The sequence below is a fragment of the Salvelinus fontinalis genome, chromosome 5 (genome assembly GCF_029448725.1).
Source record: "Salvelinus fontinalis isolate EN_2023a chromosome 5, ASM2944872v1, whole genome shotgun sequence".
Taxonomy (NCBI): domain Eukaryota; kingdom Metazoa; phylum Chordata; class Actinopteri; order Salmoniformes; family Salmonidae; genus Salvelinus; species Salvelinus fontinalis.
This window is the reverse complement of record NC_074669.1, coordinates 29,384,516-29,404,201: the sequence shown is the minus strand read 5'-3', so window position 1 is coordinate 29,404,201 and position 19,686 is coordinate 29,384,516.

The window sequence follows — 19,686 nt, the reverse complement described above, 5'->3', positions numbered from 1 at the left end:
GTCTCCCGCCCTGCCCCAACTGAACCTGCAAGTAACAACACATAGTAAACTAGTGCTTACCACTGTAGGCCTACTTTGAGTAGGTAGTACAGGGCCTTTAGAAAGCCTACACGCTCTTGAACCTATTTTCATATTTTGTTGAGTTACAAAGTGGTATTGAAATATATTTGATTGATCTACACAAAATACTCCTGTAATGTCAAAGTGAATAAATATATATATTTTTTGCAAATTAATACAATGTAATAACTAAAATATAGTTGTTGCATAAGTATTCACCCCCTTTGTTTAGGCAAGCTGAAATTAGTTCAGAAGTAAAATTTGGCTCAACAAATCCCATAAGTTATATGGACTGACTGTGTGAAATAATAGGGGTTGACATAATTTTTGAATGACTACCCCTTCCTCTGTCTCCTATACATACAACATTTGTAAGGTCCCTGAGTCAAGTATTGAACTTCACAGATTCAACTACAACAACCAGGGAGATTTTTAAAAGCCTCATAACCAAGGGCAGTGATTGGTAGATGGGTAACAATAACACAACAGACATTGAATAGATCTTTAAGCATGGTCAAGTACTGAATTATGCTCTGGATTATGCTAAACCACCCAGACACATCAAAAAACACTCCCCCCCCCAAACCCACTCCTCTCTTCATCATACTGAGCAGCACTGAAACCAAACCCTTACCTTAGAATAAACTGGGTTTGTATCCTAACCCCAATCCCTCCCTCTAACCCAAACTGGTTTCATATCCAAATCCCAATCCCGTCCCTCCTGTATACTGACACACCCCACTCTTTCCCTTCATTGAGCCCAACCCTCTCTTTATTCATGTCATGTTTAGTCTGATGTTTTGTTTTGACTCCTGTTTTGTTGTTTTTCTTTTTCATTTCTATAATTGTAAAGCGACTTTGGGTCCGTATTATTATTAATGTAATACTGAAAAAAAACGTGGGCCTAAATTCAAAGCCTTATGTTTGGGGCAAATCCAACACTACACTGAATAACTGCTTCCTTATTTTCAAGCATAGTGGTTGTGCATTTTTTATTTTTTATTTATTTTAACCTTTACTTAATTAGGAAAGTCATGGTATGGGTATATGCGTGACATTAGCTAAGACTGGGGAGTTTTTCAGGATGAAAGAAACGGGATGGAGCTAAGCACAGGCAAAATCCCAGAGGAAAACCTGCGTCAGTCTGCTTTAAACCGTACACTGGGAGAGCATTTCACCTTTCAGCAGGTCTATAACCTACAACACAAAGCAAAATCTACACTGGAGTTGCTCACCAAGAAGAGTGGACAGTTGGACAGTTTTGACTTAAATCTGCTTGAAAATCTATGGCAAGACTTGAAAATTGCTGTCTAGCCATGATCCCCAACACCTTGACAGAACCTGAAGATTGTTTTAAAGAATAATGGGAAAATATTGCACAATACAGGTGTGCAAAGCTCTTGTGAGACTGACCCAAGAAGACTCACAGCTGTAATCGCTGCCGAAGGTGTTTCTAACATGTATTGACTCAGGGGGGTGAATACTTATCCAATCAAGGTACTGTATATTAGTGTTTCACTTTTCATTAATCTTAAAAGACATGTTAGAATTTGTCTTCCACTTTGACATCAGTATTTTGTGTAAATTGTTAACAAAAAATTACAATTAAATCCATTTAATACCACTTTCTAAGACAATACCATTTGAAGAAATCCAACGGGGGTGTAAACTTTCTGTAGACACTGTAGGTACATACCAGTCATACAGAAGTTCAAAAAAGTGTTTTTATCCTTATTTATGTAACTTTACAACTACTGTCACTGTATGATAAATTGCATTCATTCCATAATTCATTCTCACACCAATGGAGCACACATCAAGATTATGACATTGTTATGTTATAAACATGTATTTATGTGTAATAAATTATGTTCTGAGTTGTTATTTTTATTATGGTGGTGTAGGTGGATGATGGCATGTTTTTGCAAACAAAGTAGCATTTCAAACAATGTCAACAACTGCATAAATTACATAGATGGGTCTTGAGAGAATATCTCTCTAGAGAATAACTAAATCTCTGAGGCCATGAGATTGGTGTCTTTCTCTTCTCATTGTCACTGATATCAGGCATCATGCGGTACTCAAAGACGTTAAACCTATTGTGAATGAAACTGCATTTTGTGGCACATTCATGTGAATCACTCATGAGTGAAATGTGATTTCCAAGTGTTTAAAAAACATTGTCCTACCAAGAAGAGGTTTTAACTAGGTGGAACTCCCTTCCCAAGCCTTTACATACCAATTGTATTATTAATAAATCCTTTGTGATCAATATGATAATTTCTCTGTATGTATTTTTCTATAAAAAATTTGCCGCCTACTGGTACATGTGGTATAAACTGTGTAAATTGTATTGATAGGGAAACTAAGCTTCCTGAAGCACTGAGGCATTCCATCCCATTGTGTCGAAAATAGGTTCATTATTTGAGGCTTTGATCAACACAGTGTACACTAGTGGCACCTACTGGTCAAAAGAATTTAGAACAGCCAAATGATCATAGATGATGTCCCACACACAGTAGCACCTGCGCAGAGTAGCTTTTTGTCTTCAACCGAAACCAATACCAAACCAATCAGGTGGTTGTTCGACAAAACTAAGCTTTGGACGACATTGATTATGTGCTTCTGATAAAGTGAGAAGCACAGTGCTTTGAAGTAAACTGCTTAGTGATTTTGACGCATGCCTCGGAGCTTCGGTATCAACTAACATCAATAGTTAATTGACGTCAATATTGCACCTATAACTCCCCAAAACAACAAAACATTTAAAAAAATAAAGCTGTCAAAATAGAAATCTTTAAAAATAAACAGTAATTTTCATATTTCAAACTGTTTTATTCAAAATATCATCAAACATCCTGAGAAACATAGAATTCTTTACTGTCCAGGACATTTAAGACTTGCTGCCACTTTTATTTGTCCTATAGACATCTTCAACTAATTAATGTACAACAACCACACATGAGTTGAATTGGTACAGCATTCTCACTCATGGGTGCAAATATAACCTCTTAGAAGGCAGGCCTCAAATTATGTTAATATACCAGAAACAACAATACAAAGCCCCCACTAGTTAAACGTTTTTTTACACTCCACAAATACAGTAAGGCACTATTATTCTGTGGGATGGAATTACAGTACCACTCAAAAGGCAGCAATACAACATTTTCTCACAACATTTTCCCACAATGCACCATAATTTACAGTATTCTGCAGCCAAATGTTTCAGGGTATTTTACTGTTCATAATACAAACAATTAACTGTATAATTTACAGTTTTCCATTACAGTGTAGAAAGTGAATTCCTTTGTGTTTTTCCCTTATAGCCCTGTAATCAGGATATATTTACATGTATCTTCCCCTGCGTATGTTCATGTAGCCCTATGTACAAAAGTACAATCTTAATTCAATTATCAATTTCTCACAGCAGGGAAATAACCCTGCAGCAACATGAAATGTGAATTATTGTGTGGATTATAATTAATGGACGTTAGGAACATTAGCCCGAGCTATTTAGGAGGGATATCACACCTGGCACAAATTATTGTCTAGTTCTGTTTTTCCTGCTGAGGGGTGCCCTATACCTGCGCCCAGAGGGGAGTAGTTCAAAGTCCGGGTACAGGTGGTGGCTTGGGTCTAAAATGATTTTGTGAGCCTTGCGGAGGGCCCTGACCTTAAAGATCTCATGCAGGCCTGTCTGTTTGACTCCAAATACCTTGCTTGCTGTGGTGACAATCCTTCTCACCATGTTTCTCTGGCTGACAGTGGCATTGCCAAACAAACAAACAATACAAAAAGTTAAAATACTCTCAATTAAAAATTTGTAAAACAGAGTCACTATAGTACAGTCTACATTAAAAGATCCCAGCTTTTTGAGAAAGTATAGTCTCTGTTGGCTCTTTTTGTAGATCAGGTCTGTAAATTTACTCCACTGAAGCTTATTGTCCAAGAGGACACCCAGGTATTTGTATTGCTCTACAATCTCTATATTCTGACCTCTGATAGATTTTGCAGAGGTAGGTGTTGTACGCTTCCTGAAGTCTATGCACATCTCTTTGGTCTTGTTGGTATTGAGGACCAAGTGTGATTCCTCACACCACTCTACAAAGCCATCTAGTACCGGGCCATGATGTTCCTCGTCATCATACTGCAGCCTGATCAAGGCAGTGTCATCAGCGAACTTAACGAGGTGTCTGTCAGGATGGGAACTAGTACAACTATTAGTGTACAAGATGTACAGGAGTGGGGACAAAACATATCCCTGAGGAGAGCCTGTGTTGGTATTGTGTATGTCCGACACGTGGGGACCTATTTTGACTCAATGTGAGCGTTGGCTCAGGAAGTTCAACAGCCACAAAACCAGCCCCCCATCTAAGGAGAAGTCCCGAATGAGTCTCAGGTTCAGAATGTAGGGCTGGATTGTGTTGAAGGCAGAAGAAAAGTCAACAAACAGAACCCTAACATGGGATTTGGCATCCTCTAGATGTCTATAGACCATGTTAAGGAGGGTAAGAATGGCATCATCAACTCCTCTGCTAGGCTGATAGGCAAACGGAAATGGGTCGAGAAGCCTCTGGGTGACGCTGAGAATATGACTTTCACAAGTTTCTCAAGGCATTTCATTACTAAGGATGTCAAGGCGACAACACAGTATGCCTTGTTCACACTGTGGGTGCTTTGGTGTGTTACAGCAGCTACGAAGTTCCAATATAGTTCCTCACAGCAGCTACGAAGGCAGCACTGACTGTGCAAACAGCAAGTTACAAGTGATCAAATCGAATTTGTGTGTATTCAGACAGCAGTCTTTTGCTGACATGACTGCGATAGTTGTCATAGTAACGACAGATGTGTGTGCAGTGGTGTAGGCCGATTGGTGGGGTTGCTTGTGCTTCCTATCTCACAGAAGTTATGTAGCAAGCTAAGGTGACAATAATGCCTGCCATGGACGTTTCCCAGTTGCTTTGAATGTTCAAAATCACAGAGTAAGAACACTTTTGAAGCATCAAAGGATAAGATGATCCAACATTAAAAACAAGTTATTTTTGGCTAGCTGGAGCATTCAACTAGCTAGCTAGGTACTGTAGCTATTTAGCTTCATAGCACATTCAAAATAAAAACAAGCTAGTTAGCTAGTACCACATCATGTTCTTGTCAAACTGTCAACAGAGCAAGGTATGCAAAATAACAGTCTAAAAACTTGAAAGCAAATAAATCAGATTTGAGACACAAGTTGCATAGCCAGAAATCAAATTTGTATCTGACTTCAAACCAGCTACAAAGACGGCTTTAATTGTGGCTTGAAATATCCAATTCCATGTGGCTTTTGGCTGTTCAGATTGCAGGAAAAATAACTTGAATTGTGTCACTTCAAACTGAACAAGGGTTTAGTTAGGTTGTTGGGTTATTGATGCCGGATTATTGAGCTATGACCCACTGGGTCTGATCAGAAGACTGAAAGCCTGGCTTAGTAGGAGCGTGACATTCAAATAGTATTTTTGGCCACAAGTGAGACTAAATGTCATTCCGGTTCATGTTCTACTGTATTGTCATAACATGATAAGGTTGAGCACTAACACTTTTGTAACATTAATGAGGCTTACACAAGAGTATGAGTTCCTCAAGTGCCTAAGCATATCCCAATGTTGGGAGATTTACCACCTTGTTAGGAACATTTTTATTTGCAGCGTACAAACTTAAACAGGAATGACATTTACAGTGGGCTCCAAAATTACTGGCACCCCTGACTGGCAATGCACAAACAATAGTTTAAAAAATATAAACAATATAATAATTGAGAGAAACTCAAAATAACAGCATGTGAGAAATACTGTACTTTATTAATGTTTCAATGGAACCAACCAAAATCATACAATTATTTAATACAAAATACATTTCACCAAGTTTGCGCTTATCAACTGCCCTCTTCAACTCAGCCCACAGGTTTTCGATTGAATTGAGGTCCGGCGACTGAGATGGCCATGGCAGAACATTGATTTTGTTGTCACAGAACCATTTCTGTGTGGATCTTGAGGCATGTTTTGGGTCATTGTCTTGTTGGAAAGTCCACCTACGGTCAAGTCCCCGCCTTCTGGCAGAGGCAACCAGATTGTCAGCCAAAATTGCCTGATACTTGGTGGAATTCATTATGCCATCAATCTTAACCAGTGCCTCTGGGTGCCATCAATTGTGAAACCTTGATTTGGAGGACAATGATTTTTAATTAAATCAATAAATAATTTTGGTGGGTTCCATTGAAGGATTAATAAAGTACAGTATTTCTCACATGTTGGTATTTTAAGTTTCTCTCTATAATTATATTGTTTATATTTTTTTAAGTATTGTTTGTGCATTGCCAGTCAGGGGTGCCAGTAATTTTGGAGCCCACTGTACATGCCTCCTTAGAATATCCTGTGGATTACATTAAAAAAGACCCAGCTGTTGGGTAAACCCAGCATGAAATTGAATAAACACTCAAATTATAGTTAAATTAACCCATGTTTGGGTAATCAGGTTATTATTTTTAGGAGGCATGGCCTATTGGGGGCGTGGCTTTCAGATAGTTATTTTTGGCCACACGTGCGAGTAAAGTAATCCCTGTTCATCATTTTATGTTTGTACATCGCAAATTGTACTTTTCTTGAAAAAAAAATCATATTAAATATTTGAATAAAACAAAGTGGTAACCCTCCCACCACTGGGACACGCATAATATTGGGTAAGACTCAGAAACCCTAATCAAATGTCAGTGCGCAAAATACAGGTAACAGTACAACAGAACAGATTAACTGGAATTACATTTACTCTCATGGGTGGCCAGAAATACCTATCTGATAGCCAGGCCCCTACTAATCCATGCCTCCAGTCTTTTGAGCTGACCAGGTGGGTCATAGCTCAATAACCCAACATCAATAACCCTACAACCCAGCTGAATGAGCCAACTAGCTGGATCAAAATAACCCAACGTGTGTTCTGTCCAATATTTAACCAAATTGGGTTGTTTTTAACCAATATTTTTTTTGAGTGTATATGAATCTATAACCTTATCTTAAACTAGATCCCCTACATTAGGGGTTCCAAACTTTTTTGGCCCTTGACCCCATTTTGAAATCTGAAAATTCTCGTCACCCCAACCATGTGAAAAATTAACAGCCAATGTTAACTTTTATACTTGAGGCCATGGCAATCGAAAAACATTCCAACAGGATTTCTGATTCTCTTCTCACCATCACATAAATTTAATGTGGGGATATGACAGTCAATTGCAAATTAGTCTGACATAATGCATCATATCTCACCATCACTAATGAGATGGGTGTGCTTGATGCATTACGCGTCAGGGGGTGTGGTCGACAGCATGCACCTCATCTCTGCTGTCACATCCAAGCTTGATCGATATTTGGTTTTAATGCAGTTGAACGCACCAAATCCAGCTTCACACAGATATGAGCTGGCGAAGGGTACGGTGAGTTTTAATGCTCAAAGGGAGACGGCAGGGTATTCCTTTTGATTCAGGAACCGTTAATGCATTGTGTGCAGCATTCGGTCACAGTTCGATCGCATGTTTGGTTTTACTTACAGGCATGTCAAACGGTCTGGGAAGTAGGTCCCAAAGTGCTCTTCCAAGTGAGGTGAGCAGTCATGACTTGTGTGGGACACTTACTGATGCTGTTTTTTGATAGAAACATGCACAGCCGAGGGAATGGTTCACTTTTGAAAGACTCTCTCTCTCTCCAATAACAGTTTTTTCCTCTGAATACACTGATTTGGTCACTCACTCATCTGAAGAATGTTTTTGTATTTCCCCTCCATGCTTGCATTCAGTTTGTCTGTTACATACACAAGGAGAAACATTTACTTTTTATTACACAGAAAATCAAATCAAATGTATTTATATAGCCCTTCTTACATCAGCTGATATCTCAAAGTGCTGTACAGAAACCCAGCCTAAAACCACAAACAGCAAGCAATGCAGGTGTAGAAGCACAGTGTCTAGGAAAAACTCCCTAGAAAGGCCAAAACCTAGAAGGAAACCTAGAGAGGAACCAGGCTATGATGGGTGGCCAGTCCTCTTCTGGCTGTGCCGGGTGAAGATTATAACAGAACATGGTCAAGATGTTAAAATGTTCATAAATGACCAGCATGGTAAAATAATAATAATCACAGTAGTTGTCGAGGGTGCAACAGTTCAGCACCTCAGGAGTAAATGTCAGTTGGCTTTTCATAGCCGATCATTGAGAGTATCTCTACCGCTCCTGCTGTCTCTAGAGAGATGAAAACACCAGGTCTGGGACAGGTAGCACGTCCAGTGAACAGGTCAGAGTTCCATTGCCGCAGGCAGAACAGTTGAAACTGGAGCAGCAGCACGGCCAGACTAACCCTAGCCCCCCGACACATAAACTACTGCAGCATAAATACTTTGGCCCCATCCGATGATACCCCCAGACAGGGCCAAACAGGCAGGATATAACCCCACCCACTTTGCCAAAGCACAGCCCCCACACCACTAGAAGGATATCTTCAACCACCAACTTACCATCCTGAGACAAGGCCGAGTATAGCCCACAAAGATCTCCGCCACGGCACAACCCAAGGGGGGGGCGCCAACCCAGACAGGAAGACCACGTCAGTGACTCAACCCACTCAAGTGACGCACCCCTCCTAGGGACGGCATGGAAGAGCATCAGTAGGCCAGTGACTCAGCCCCTGTAATAGGGTTAGAAGTAGAGAATCCCAGTGGAGAGAGGGGAACCGGCCAGACAGAGACAGCAAGGGCTGTTCGTTGTTCCAGTGCCTTTCCGTTCACCTTCACACTCCTGGGCCAGACTACACTCAATCATAGGACCTACTGAAGAGATGAGTCTTCAATAAAGACTTAAAGGTTGAGACTGAGTCTGCGTCTCTCACATGGGTAAGCAGACCATTCCATAAAAATGGAGCTCTATAGAAGAAAGCCCTGCCTCCAGCTATTTGCTTAGAAATTCTAGGGACAATTAGGAGGCCTGCGTCTTGTGGCCGTAGCGTACGTGTAGGTATGTACGGCAGGACCAAATCGGAAAGATAGGTAGGAGCAAGCCCATGTAATGCTTTGAAGGTTAGCAGTAAAACCTTGAAAATCAACCAAGTCCGTTTGTTTTTACATCTATTGTGAATGACAACAGTTCCACTCTCAATGCAAAAAATCTTTCTCTGGTTGAATATTAACTTTTAGATGTGAAAAATTGTCATTTGGATTTAAGGTTTCAAATCCTTAAGAGTCAACTGACGCACCCATGCATCAATCTGAGTAACGTAATACAAAAATCCTAATCAAAATCTGTTTAAGCTAGAGATATCTAGCAGAATATTTTTCAGGCATCATGCTGTGCTCATCTTGAATCCATCTTGGGAGAGGACGTGTGGTGTGCAGGCTCAATATTCTTTCGGCACTCACCCGTCTATCTCTGTGATGCAGCTGCAGACACCAAGCAATAGGCCTATCATTTGGGGGACGATAACAATAGGGAACGGACCTGCTTAAACTACTCAAAGACTTTAAACCTATTGTGAATGAAACTGAATGTTGAGGCACATTCATCTGAATAACTCATGAGACAAATGTGATTTCCAAGTGTTTAAAAAACATTGTCCTACCAAACATACACTGAAGTTGTAACTAGGTGGAACTCATTCCTTTCTTTTACAATTAAACTGCAGCTTCTCAAGCCAAACACAATCAAACAAGCCCAAAGACAACACGTAAAAGACGTACAGGTAAGACAACATTCCTTGTGTCTTGTGGGTCCAGTCCACACCCAACAATTATGAATAGTTGAAACTGAGAGCAATGTGTTTCCCAGACAAAGTGCAAGAGTACACAGTTAGCGTTTTTTGTAATTTCATCAGTAACTTACAGTATTAATCAACAGAATGATACTGTATAAACTGAATACCGTAGATTACCCGAAGAATGCACAGTGAAATACCATACATATGTTTTACAGCACACTGTTATACCTTTCTGTAATTTCAACAGTAAAACACTGTAGAATGCACAGTAAAATACTGTAAATGTGTTTTACAGTATTAATTATGGTTCATCGTGGGAAAACATTGTGGGCGACGGGAAATCCTTTGGCCCATTAACATATTTTAAGGCGTGGTTGGTCAAAGGCTATATTTGTTGCACCCATGAGTGAGAATGCTAATAGACTGTATTTTATCAATAATGTTAACTATGTTCTGAAGTGCTACATTAACTTATTTGTAAATTGCTGGCAGTAATTTACTGTAATTCAGAATATAGTACAAATACTGCAATTTTGGAGCACCAAAATATGTTTCTCTCTCATGAACATATTTTGAAGTGTGTCTTCTAAGAGGCTATATCTGTTGTCCCTGTTAAAAGAAGTCCTGTACCTATTTATGTAATATGTAGTGGTAGTTCTTGACACGGTCTTGGAAATGAGCGGACCAAGGCGCAGCACGAGTATAGTTCCATATATATATTTAAGTGAAACGAACAAAACAAAATAACAAAAGACCGTGAGGACATAGTACACAAACACACTAACAAACAATCAATATCCCACAAAACACAGGTGGGGAAATAGCTACCTAAATATGATCCCCAATCAGAGGCAACGATAAACAGCTGCCTCTAATTAGGAACCACATTAGCACCAACATAGAAATAAATATACTAGATCACCCCCTAGTCACGCCCTGACCTACTACACCATAGATAACCAAGGGCTCTCTGATTCCCCAGTCTACGGACCACCCCGGACCCCTCCAGCATCCAGAACCTACCTGTGGTGGGGAGTAGAGTGCTGCCGAGGCGAGCCTTACTCCCTCTACCCTTGGCCTGCAGCCCTCCTCCGCTACATTTATTTTTCAGGCCACCACCGACCAGACCAGGACCAGTTTACCTCATCCACCTAGAGGAGACCAACAGAAGGACAGACCAGACACCATCACCAGCCGAACCAGAGGCGCAGAGGAAGGACCACAGACAGCAACCTACAACTGGAGCGAGGAGACCACAGGGGAGTGCCTCCATTGACATCCAGGTCACAGGCTTCCGGGTATGTCTGCTCACTCTGAGGTTTGTCCTTCCTCCCCTGCAGGACCAGAGCAGCTCTCATCCTTCTCCTCCTCCTCATCCTCTGCTCTCATCCTTCTAGACCTATCGGCTGCCTTTGATACTGTGAACCATCAGATCCTCCTCTCCACCCTCTCCGAGTTGGGCATCTCCGGCGCGGCCCACGCTTGGATTGCGTCCTACCTGACAGGTCGCTCCTACCAGGTGGCGTGGCGAGAATCTGTCTCCGCACCACATGCTCTCACCACTGGTGTCCCCCAGGGCTCTGTTCTAGGCCCTCTCCTATTCTCGCTATACACCAAGTCACTTGGCTCTGTCATATCCTCACATGGTCTCTCCTATCATTGCTATGCAGACGACACACAATTAATCTTCTCCTTTCCCCCTTCTGATAACCAGGTGGCGAATCGCATCTCTGCATGTCTGGCAGACATATCAGTGTGGATGACGGATCACCACCTCAAGCTGAACCTCGGCAAGACGGAGCTGCTCTTCCTCCCGGGGAAGGACTGCCCGTTACATGATCTCGCCATCACGGTTGACAACTCCATTGTGTCCTCCTCCCAGAGTGCTAAGAACCTTGGCGTGATCCTGGACAACACCCTGTCGTTCTCAACTAACATCAAGGCGGTGACCCGTTCCTGTAGGTTCATGCTCTACAACATTCGCAGAGTACGACCCTGCCTCACACAGGAAGCGGCGCAGGTCCTAATCCAGGCACTTGTCATCTCCCGTCTGGATTACTGCAACTCGCTGTTGGCTGGGCTCCCTCCCTGTGCCATTAAACCCCTACAACTCATCCAGAACGCCGCAGCCCGTCTGGTGTTCAACCTTCCCAAGTTCTCTCACGTCACCCCGCTCCTCCGCTCTCTCCACTGGCTTCCAGTTGAAGCTCGCATCCGCTACAAGACCATGGTGCTTGCCTACGGAGCTGTGAGGGGAACGGCACCTCCGTACCTTCAGGCTCTGATCAGGCCCTACACCCAAACAAGGGCACTACGTTCATCCACCTCTGGCCTGCTCGCCTCCCTACCTCTGAGGAAGTACAGTTCCCGCTCAGCCCAGTCAAAACTGTTCGCTGCTCTGGCACCCCAATGGTGGAACAAACTCCCTCACGACGCCAGGTCAGCGGAGTCAATCACCACCTTCCGGAGACACCTGAAACCCCACCTCTTTAAGGAATACCTAGGATAGGATAAAGTAATCCTTCTAACCCTCCCCCCCCCTTAAAAGATTTAGATGCGCTATTGTAAAGTGGTTGTTCCACTGGATATCATAAGGTGAATGCACCAATTTGTAAGTCGCTCTGGATAAGAGCGTCTGCTAAATGACTTAAATGCTAAATACTAACAACCAGACCCAAAAACCATCTGAACGGTATGAACCCAGGAGCGATGCGCCTCTACAACGCGGTGAGGCTGACGCTGATCCCCAATGAGCAGGCTGCCGAGGACGGAGCCGCCAGGGAGGAGCAGGCTGCCGAGGACGGAGCCGCCAGGGAGAAGCAGCTACAGCAGGAGAAGCAACATAATGAAACTCGATAATGGCACCGGAGGAGATGGCTGTCATTTACAGGCTCCTAACCTATTGTGTGTGTTTTTTCACGTTATTTGTCAATTATTTTGTACATAATGTTTCTGCCACTGTCTCTTATGACCGAAAAGAGCTTCAGCATATCAGAACAGCGATTACTCACCTCGTACTGGACGAAGATTTTTTCTTTAACGAGTCGGACGCGAAGGATTTACTTCAGACACCAGACAAGGCCCACATCCACGTCATTCGCATGAAGAAGAGACAGAGATATAAGGGATGTAGGTCAGGGTGACTTGTAAGTAGCCGATGGAAAGATGGTAATCCGCCTCTATTATCCATCATATTAGCCAATGTGCAATCATTGTATAATAAACTGGATGAGCTCCGATCAAAATTATATTACCAAAGGGACATTAAAAACTGTAATATCTTATGTTTCATCGAGTCGTGGCTGAACAACGTAATGGATAACATACAGCTGGCTGGGTTTTCTGTGCATCGGCAAGATAGAACAGCTGCCTCCGGTAAGACAAGGGGTGGCAGTCTGTGTCTATTTGTCAATAATAGCTGGTGCACGAAATCTAATATTAAGGAAGGCTCAAGGTTTTGCTCGCCTGAGGTAGAGTAGCTCATGATAAGCTGTAGACCACACTATTTACCAAGAGTTTTTATCTATATTTTTCATAGCTGTCTATTTACCACCACAAACCGATGCTGGCACTAAGACCGCACTGTATAAGGCCATAAGCAAACAAGAAATTGCTCATTCAGAGGCGATGCTCCTAGTGCCTAGGGGCTTTAATGCAGGGAAACTTAAAAATACATTTTACCTAATTTCCACCAGCATGTTACATGTGCAACCAGAGGGAAAAAACTCTAGACCACCTTTACTCAACACACAGAGGTGTGTACAAAGCTCTCCCTTGCCCTCCATTTGGCAAATCTGACCATAATTCTATCCTCCTGATTCCTGCTTACAAGCAAAAACTTAAGCAGGAAGTACCAGTGACTCACTCAATACGGAATTGGTCAGATGACACAGATGCTAAGCTACAGGACTGTTTTGCTAGCACAGACTGGAATTTGTTCCGGGACTCTTCCGATGGCACTGAGGAGTACACCACATCAGTCACTGATTACATGCAGTAATACAATAACACAATATTTCTCCAAAATGCACCATCATTTACAGTGCGCTGCAGTAAATATATAGGAAAAAAAGAAATAGTGAATTGCATTGAAAATAAATTCAGCAATTGCTAATAGTGAATATTTAAATATATAGTTCCCTAACAATTAAATGTATATAGGGAACATTACGGTTAAAGACCGTAACGGGTCTTAAATTGTTTAATGGTTGAATATTTACCCATGTCAATTTGATCTGTTTTGCTGTAATCATGGTCAGTTTGGAAGCCCTTGTTTAGGATTCTAGAAGTGATATAAAACATCTAGTATTCATTAATATGATGTAATATGCAAATGCCTACAGCCTACCTGCTTGCTTCAATCCCTTGTAATTACAGTAGAATACTGTATAAATAATTTTGCTGTATAGTACAGTGTTTTATTGCTCTGGCATCAATATACTATGAATATATCAGTATTGTATTGGAACTATCCAGAAATTTTGAGAGATATATCATAAGATATCTTGTTGTAATTACAATTATTTTGAAGACCAATGTATCCTTAACTACAACATTTTCTGGAACGGTTAGAGAAATGTTTACTTGCTACGACTGCGATGTGTTTTTTTTTATCAACTGTGGTTGAATGCACTGACTGTTCAATCAAATCAAATTGTATTAGTCACATGCCGAATACAACAGGTGTAGACCTTACAGTGAAATGCTTAATTAGCCCCTAACCAACAATGCAGTTAAAAAAATAAATAAAAGTAACAAGTAATTAAAGAGCAGCAGTAAAATAACAATAGCGAGACTATATACAGGGGGGTACTGGTACAGAGTCAATGTCCAGGGGCACCGGTTAGTTATGGTAATATGTATATGTAGTTATTGAAGTGACTATGCATAGATGATAACAAAAGAGAGTAGTAGCGGTGTAAAAGAGGGGGAGAGGGGGGGGGGGGCAAATCAAATAGTCTGGGTAGCCATTTGATTAGATGTTCAGGAGTCTTATGGCTTGGGGTTAGAAGCTGTTTAGAAGCCTCTTGGACCTAGACTTGGCGCTCCGCCACTGCTTGCTGTGTGGTAGCAGAGAGAACAGTCTATGACTAGGGTGGCTGGAGTCTTTGACCATTTTTAGGGTCTTCCTCTGAGCTTGGCTCAAGTGATGTACTAGGCCGTTCGCACTAACCTCTGTAGTGCCTTGCGGTCGGAGGCCGAGCAGTTGCCATACTAGGCAGTGATGCAACCAGTCAGGATGCTCTCGATGGTGCAGCTGTAGAACCTTTTGAAGATCTGAGGACCCATGCCAAATCTTTTCAGTCTCCTGAAGGGGAATAGGTTTAGTCGTGCTCTCTTCACGACTCTCTTGGTGTGCTTTGTCTTCATCACGCTGAGGGAGAGGTTGTTGTAGGCCAGGTCTCTGACCTTGTCCCTATAGGTTGTCTCATCGTTGTCGGTGATCAGGCCTACCACTGCTGTGTCATTGGCAAACTTAATGATGGTGTTGGAGTCATGCCTGTCTGTGCAGTCATGAGGGAATAGGGAGTACAGGAGGGGACTGAGTACGCACCCTTGGGGGTGCCCCGTGTTGAGGATCAAAGTAGTGGATGTGTTGTTACCCATCCTTACCACCTGGGGGCGACCCGTCAGGAAATCCAGGATCCAGTTGCAGAGGGAGGTGATTATGCCCAGGGTCCTTAGCTTATTGATGAGCTTTGAGGGCACTATGGTGTTGAACGCTGTGCTGTAGTCAATGAATAGCATTCTCACATAGGTGTTCCTTTTGTCCAGGTGGGAAAGGGCAGTGTGGAATGCAATAGAGATAGCATCATCTGTGGATCTGTTGGGGCGGTATGCAAATTGGAGTGGGTCTAGGGTTTCTGGGATATTGGTGTTGATGTGAGCCATGACCAGCCTTTCAAAGCACTTCTGTCACAATACAGAGGCGGATGCAAGATGCAAGCAACGATGGTTTAATGAACAATAGTTTACAGTATCCACAGGACAGACAGAATATACTCAGACAGAATCCAACCCAGGGCCAAGGGCACATCCTCTGATGATAGCGTGCTGAGAAATCCAAGGGAGTGAGTCCGGCTGGGTAGGAAGGAGCACAGCAGATAATCCCCACAAGGGCTGAGAGAGAATGAGCACTGACACACGACACAACCTCAGGGAAGAAACAACGATCTGACAACAAGAAACACAGGTTACAGAACATATAAAGGGGAAGATAATTAATCCCAGCTGGCGCAGACAATCAGGCCAAGATTGGGAACCACGCCCACACAAACACAGGAGAGAGAGAGAGAGAGAGAGAGAGAGAGAGAGAGCGAGAGAGCAAGAGAGAGAGAGAGAGAGAGAGAGAGAGAGAGAGAGAGAGAGAGAGAGGAGAGAGAGAGAGAGAGAGAGAGAGAGAGAGAGAGAGAGAGAGAGAGAGAGAGAGAGAGAGAGAGAGAGAGAGAGAGAGAGAGAGAGAGAGAGGAGAGAGAGAGAGAGAGAGAGAGATGAGAGAGGAGAGAGAGAGAGAAAGAGGAGAGATGAGAGAGAGAGAGAGAGAGAGAGAGAGAGAGAGAGAGAGAGAGAGAGAGAGAGAGAGAGAGAGAGAGAGAGAGAGAGAGAGGAGAGAGAGAGAGAGAGAGAGAGAGAGAGAAAAGAGAGAGAGAAAAGAGAGAGTGAGGCAGTGGATTCATGAACCGTGACAACTTCATGGCTACAGAATACGAGTGCTACGGGTCGGTAGTCTTTTAGGCATTTTACCTAAGGGTTCTTTGGCACAGGCACTATGGTGGCCTGCTTAAAACATGTTGGTATTACAGACTCAGACAGGGAGAGGTTGAAAATGTCAGTGAAGACGCTTGCCAGTTGGTCAGCGCATGCTCGCAGTACACATCCTGGTAATCTGTCTGGCCCTGCGGCCTTGTGGATGTTGACCTGTTTAAAGATCTTACTCACATCGGCTGCGGAGAGCGTGATCACACAGTCTTCCGGGAACAGCTGGTGCTCTCATGCATGTTTCAGTGTTATTTGCCTCGAAGCGAGCATAGAAGTAGTTTAGCTCATCTGGTAGGCTCATGTCACTTGCCACTCTCGGCTGTGCTTCCCTTTGTAGTCTGTAATGGTTTGCAAGCCCTGCCACATCCGACAAGCGTCAGAGCGGGAGTAGTCTGGGTAAGTGTTTTCTTGTTTGCTTATGGCGGAATACAGCTCATTCAATGCTTTCTTAGTGCCAGCCTCAGTCTGTGGTGGTATGTAAACAGCTACAAAAAATACATATAGATAGTTAGATTGTGTGGTCTACAGCTTATCATGAGATATTCTACCTCAAGCGAGCAATAGCTCGAGACTTCCTTAGATATCGTGAACCAGCTGTTATTTACAAAAATACATAGTCTGCCGCCCCTTGTCTTACCAAACGCCGCTGTTCTATCCTGCTGGTACAGTGTATAACCAGCCAGATGTATGTTGATAGTGTCGTCACTACGTGAAGCATAAGATATTACAGTTTTGAATATCCCGTTGGTAGTTTAATCTTCGCGTAGGTCATCGATTTTTTTTCTCCAAAGATTACACATTTGCTAGCAGAATGGAAGGAAGTGGGGGTTTATTCGATCGCCTACGAATTCTCAGAAGGCAGCCTGCCCTCTGGCCCCTTTTTCTCCTGTCACGTTCCTGACCTTATTTCCCTTGTTTTGTCTTTATTTAGTATGGTCAGGGCGTGAGTTGGGGTGGGCAGTCTATGTTTTTTGTTTCTATGTTTAGGTTTGTTCGTTTGGCCTAATATGGTTCTCAATCAGAGGAAGGTGTTTGTCATTGTCTCTGATTGGGAACCATATTAAGGTAGGCTGTTTTCAATGTTTGTTTGTGGGTGATTGTTGCCGTGTCTGTGTTTGTTCGCCACACGGTACTGTTTTCGTTCGTTTGTTCACGTCGTTTATTATTTTGTCAAGTGTTTTTCGTCTTCGTTGCTATAATTAAAATATGTATTCAAACCACGCTGCGCTTTGGTCCGATCCTTGCTCCTCCTCAGACGAGGAAGAAGACGAGCTTTACATCTCCGCCTCCTCTTCACGCAAATCACGGGGAACTGGGCCTGTTCCCGAGAAAGAAGTATATCATTCGCATCGGACTCGTTAGATTAATTAAAGGAAAAAGGATACTTTCTGTCCGTGGTGAGTTATCGCAGTCCTGATGTCTAGAAGTTACTTTTGGTCACAAGAGATGGTAACGCCAACATTATGTACAAAATAAGTTAAAAAATAAGTTACGAACAATGCAAATAAACGAACAAAAACACAATCGGTTGGGGACACGTAGAACGTCACGCTTCTTCTCCGGCTCCATTTTACAGTTGGTTGCTATGTTAGTTGCTAAGGACAAGAGTTCCCACTAAATTACCAAAATGTTATATAAAACTTTAAACTGGCAAATAACACTGGGTAATGTGTCGCTGCATGGGTAATTCCAGTCATATACCGTAAATTAGATTAGAGAAACATTTTTGGTGAAGTAAAATTGATTACCTTAAAATGCATTACAGTAGCTGTACTGTAAAATAAATTACAGTAACTTAGTGGCCAATTGCTGCCAGTGCATTACTGTAAATCTTACAGAAAATGTTTTACAGTCTAATTACAGTTAAAAAGGAATTCCTTCTATGTTTTCCCCCTGTAATCAGGATGCATGTACAAAACATTAGGAACACTTCCTACTATTGAGTTGCACCGCCTTTTGCCCTCAGAACAGCCTCAACTATTTTTTTCAGAGGATTACAAGGTGTCGAAAGGGTTTCACAAGGATGCTGGCCCATGTTGACGCCAATGCTTCCCACAGTTGTGTCAAGTTGGCTGGATGTCCTTTGGGTGGTGAACCTTTCTTGATACACACCGGAAACTGTTGAGCGTGAAAAACCCAGCAGCGTTGCAGTTCTTAACACAAACCTGTGCGCCTGGCACCTTCTACCATATCCTGTTCAAAGGCACTTGTTTCTGCAGAATCTTGTTTCTGCAGAAGTGCTGGAGAAATGTTTTGGTACCCTTCCCCAGATCTGTGCCTCGACACAATCCTGTCTCGAAGCTTTACAGACAATTCCTTTGACCTGATGGCTTGTTTTTTTCTTCTGATATTTACTGTCAACTGTGGGACCTTATATAGACAGGTGTGTGCCTTTCCAAATCATTCCGTATCAATTGAATTTACCACCAGTCAGGAGCTCCGGCATCAAATGTAACATCACTAGTAGTGATGTTATGTTTGATACCGGAGCTCCGAGGCATGCGTCAAAATCGCTAAGCAGCTAACTGTGAAGCAGTTTCGATGTGTGTATCACTTTATCAGAAGTATGTCAACTGGACACCATACTTACAAATATAGTTAGGATTTTGTACTTGTAGTTTCACCTGACCGGTAGCTTAGCAGGTAGAGTAGGGAACTATGGAAAATTCAGGGATGTGAATGAATGAAGTTGAATCCTGTTGAAGGCATAATATTTAGAAAATAATTTTATGTGAAACCACACTTTCTGCACTGTTGTTCAAATAATTTGTTTTATTTAGTATAGTATAAGCTTCTCTCTGAAGCATTCTAAATAATTCCATAGATTCCATTTAGGATAAATAGTCAACTTGTGCCACAGAGTTTTGATTAAGCAGTGTACTTCGAAGCAGTGTGCCGATGCCTATATCACTTTAACAGAAGGACGTTGTGACGGCCCTGAATTTTTCTGAACCGTCTCAGTGCTTCTCCTTCCAATAGGGCGCTTCCCCTTTAATTCCCAATTAAATAGTGCTTCCCCCTTTAACTCCCAATTAAATAGCCAGCATTAGCTGCGCAAAAGTGGGGTTGTGATGGAGACGTGAATGAAGATGTGGTCAACAC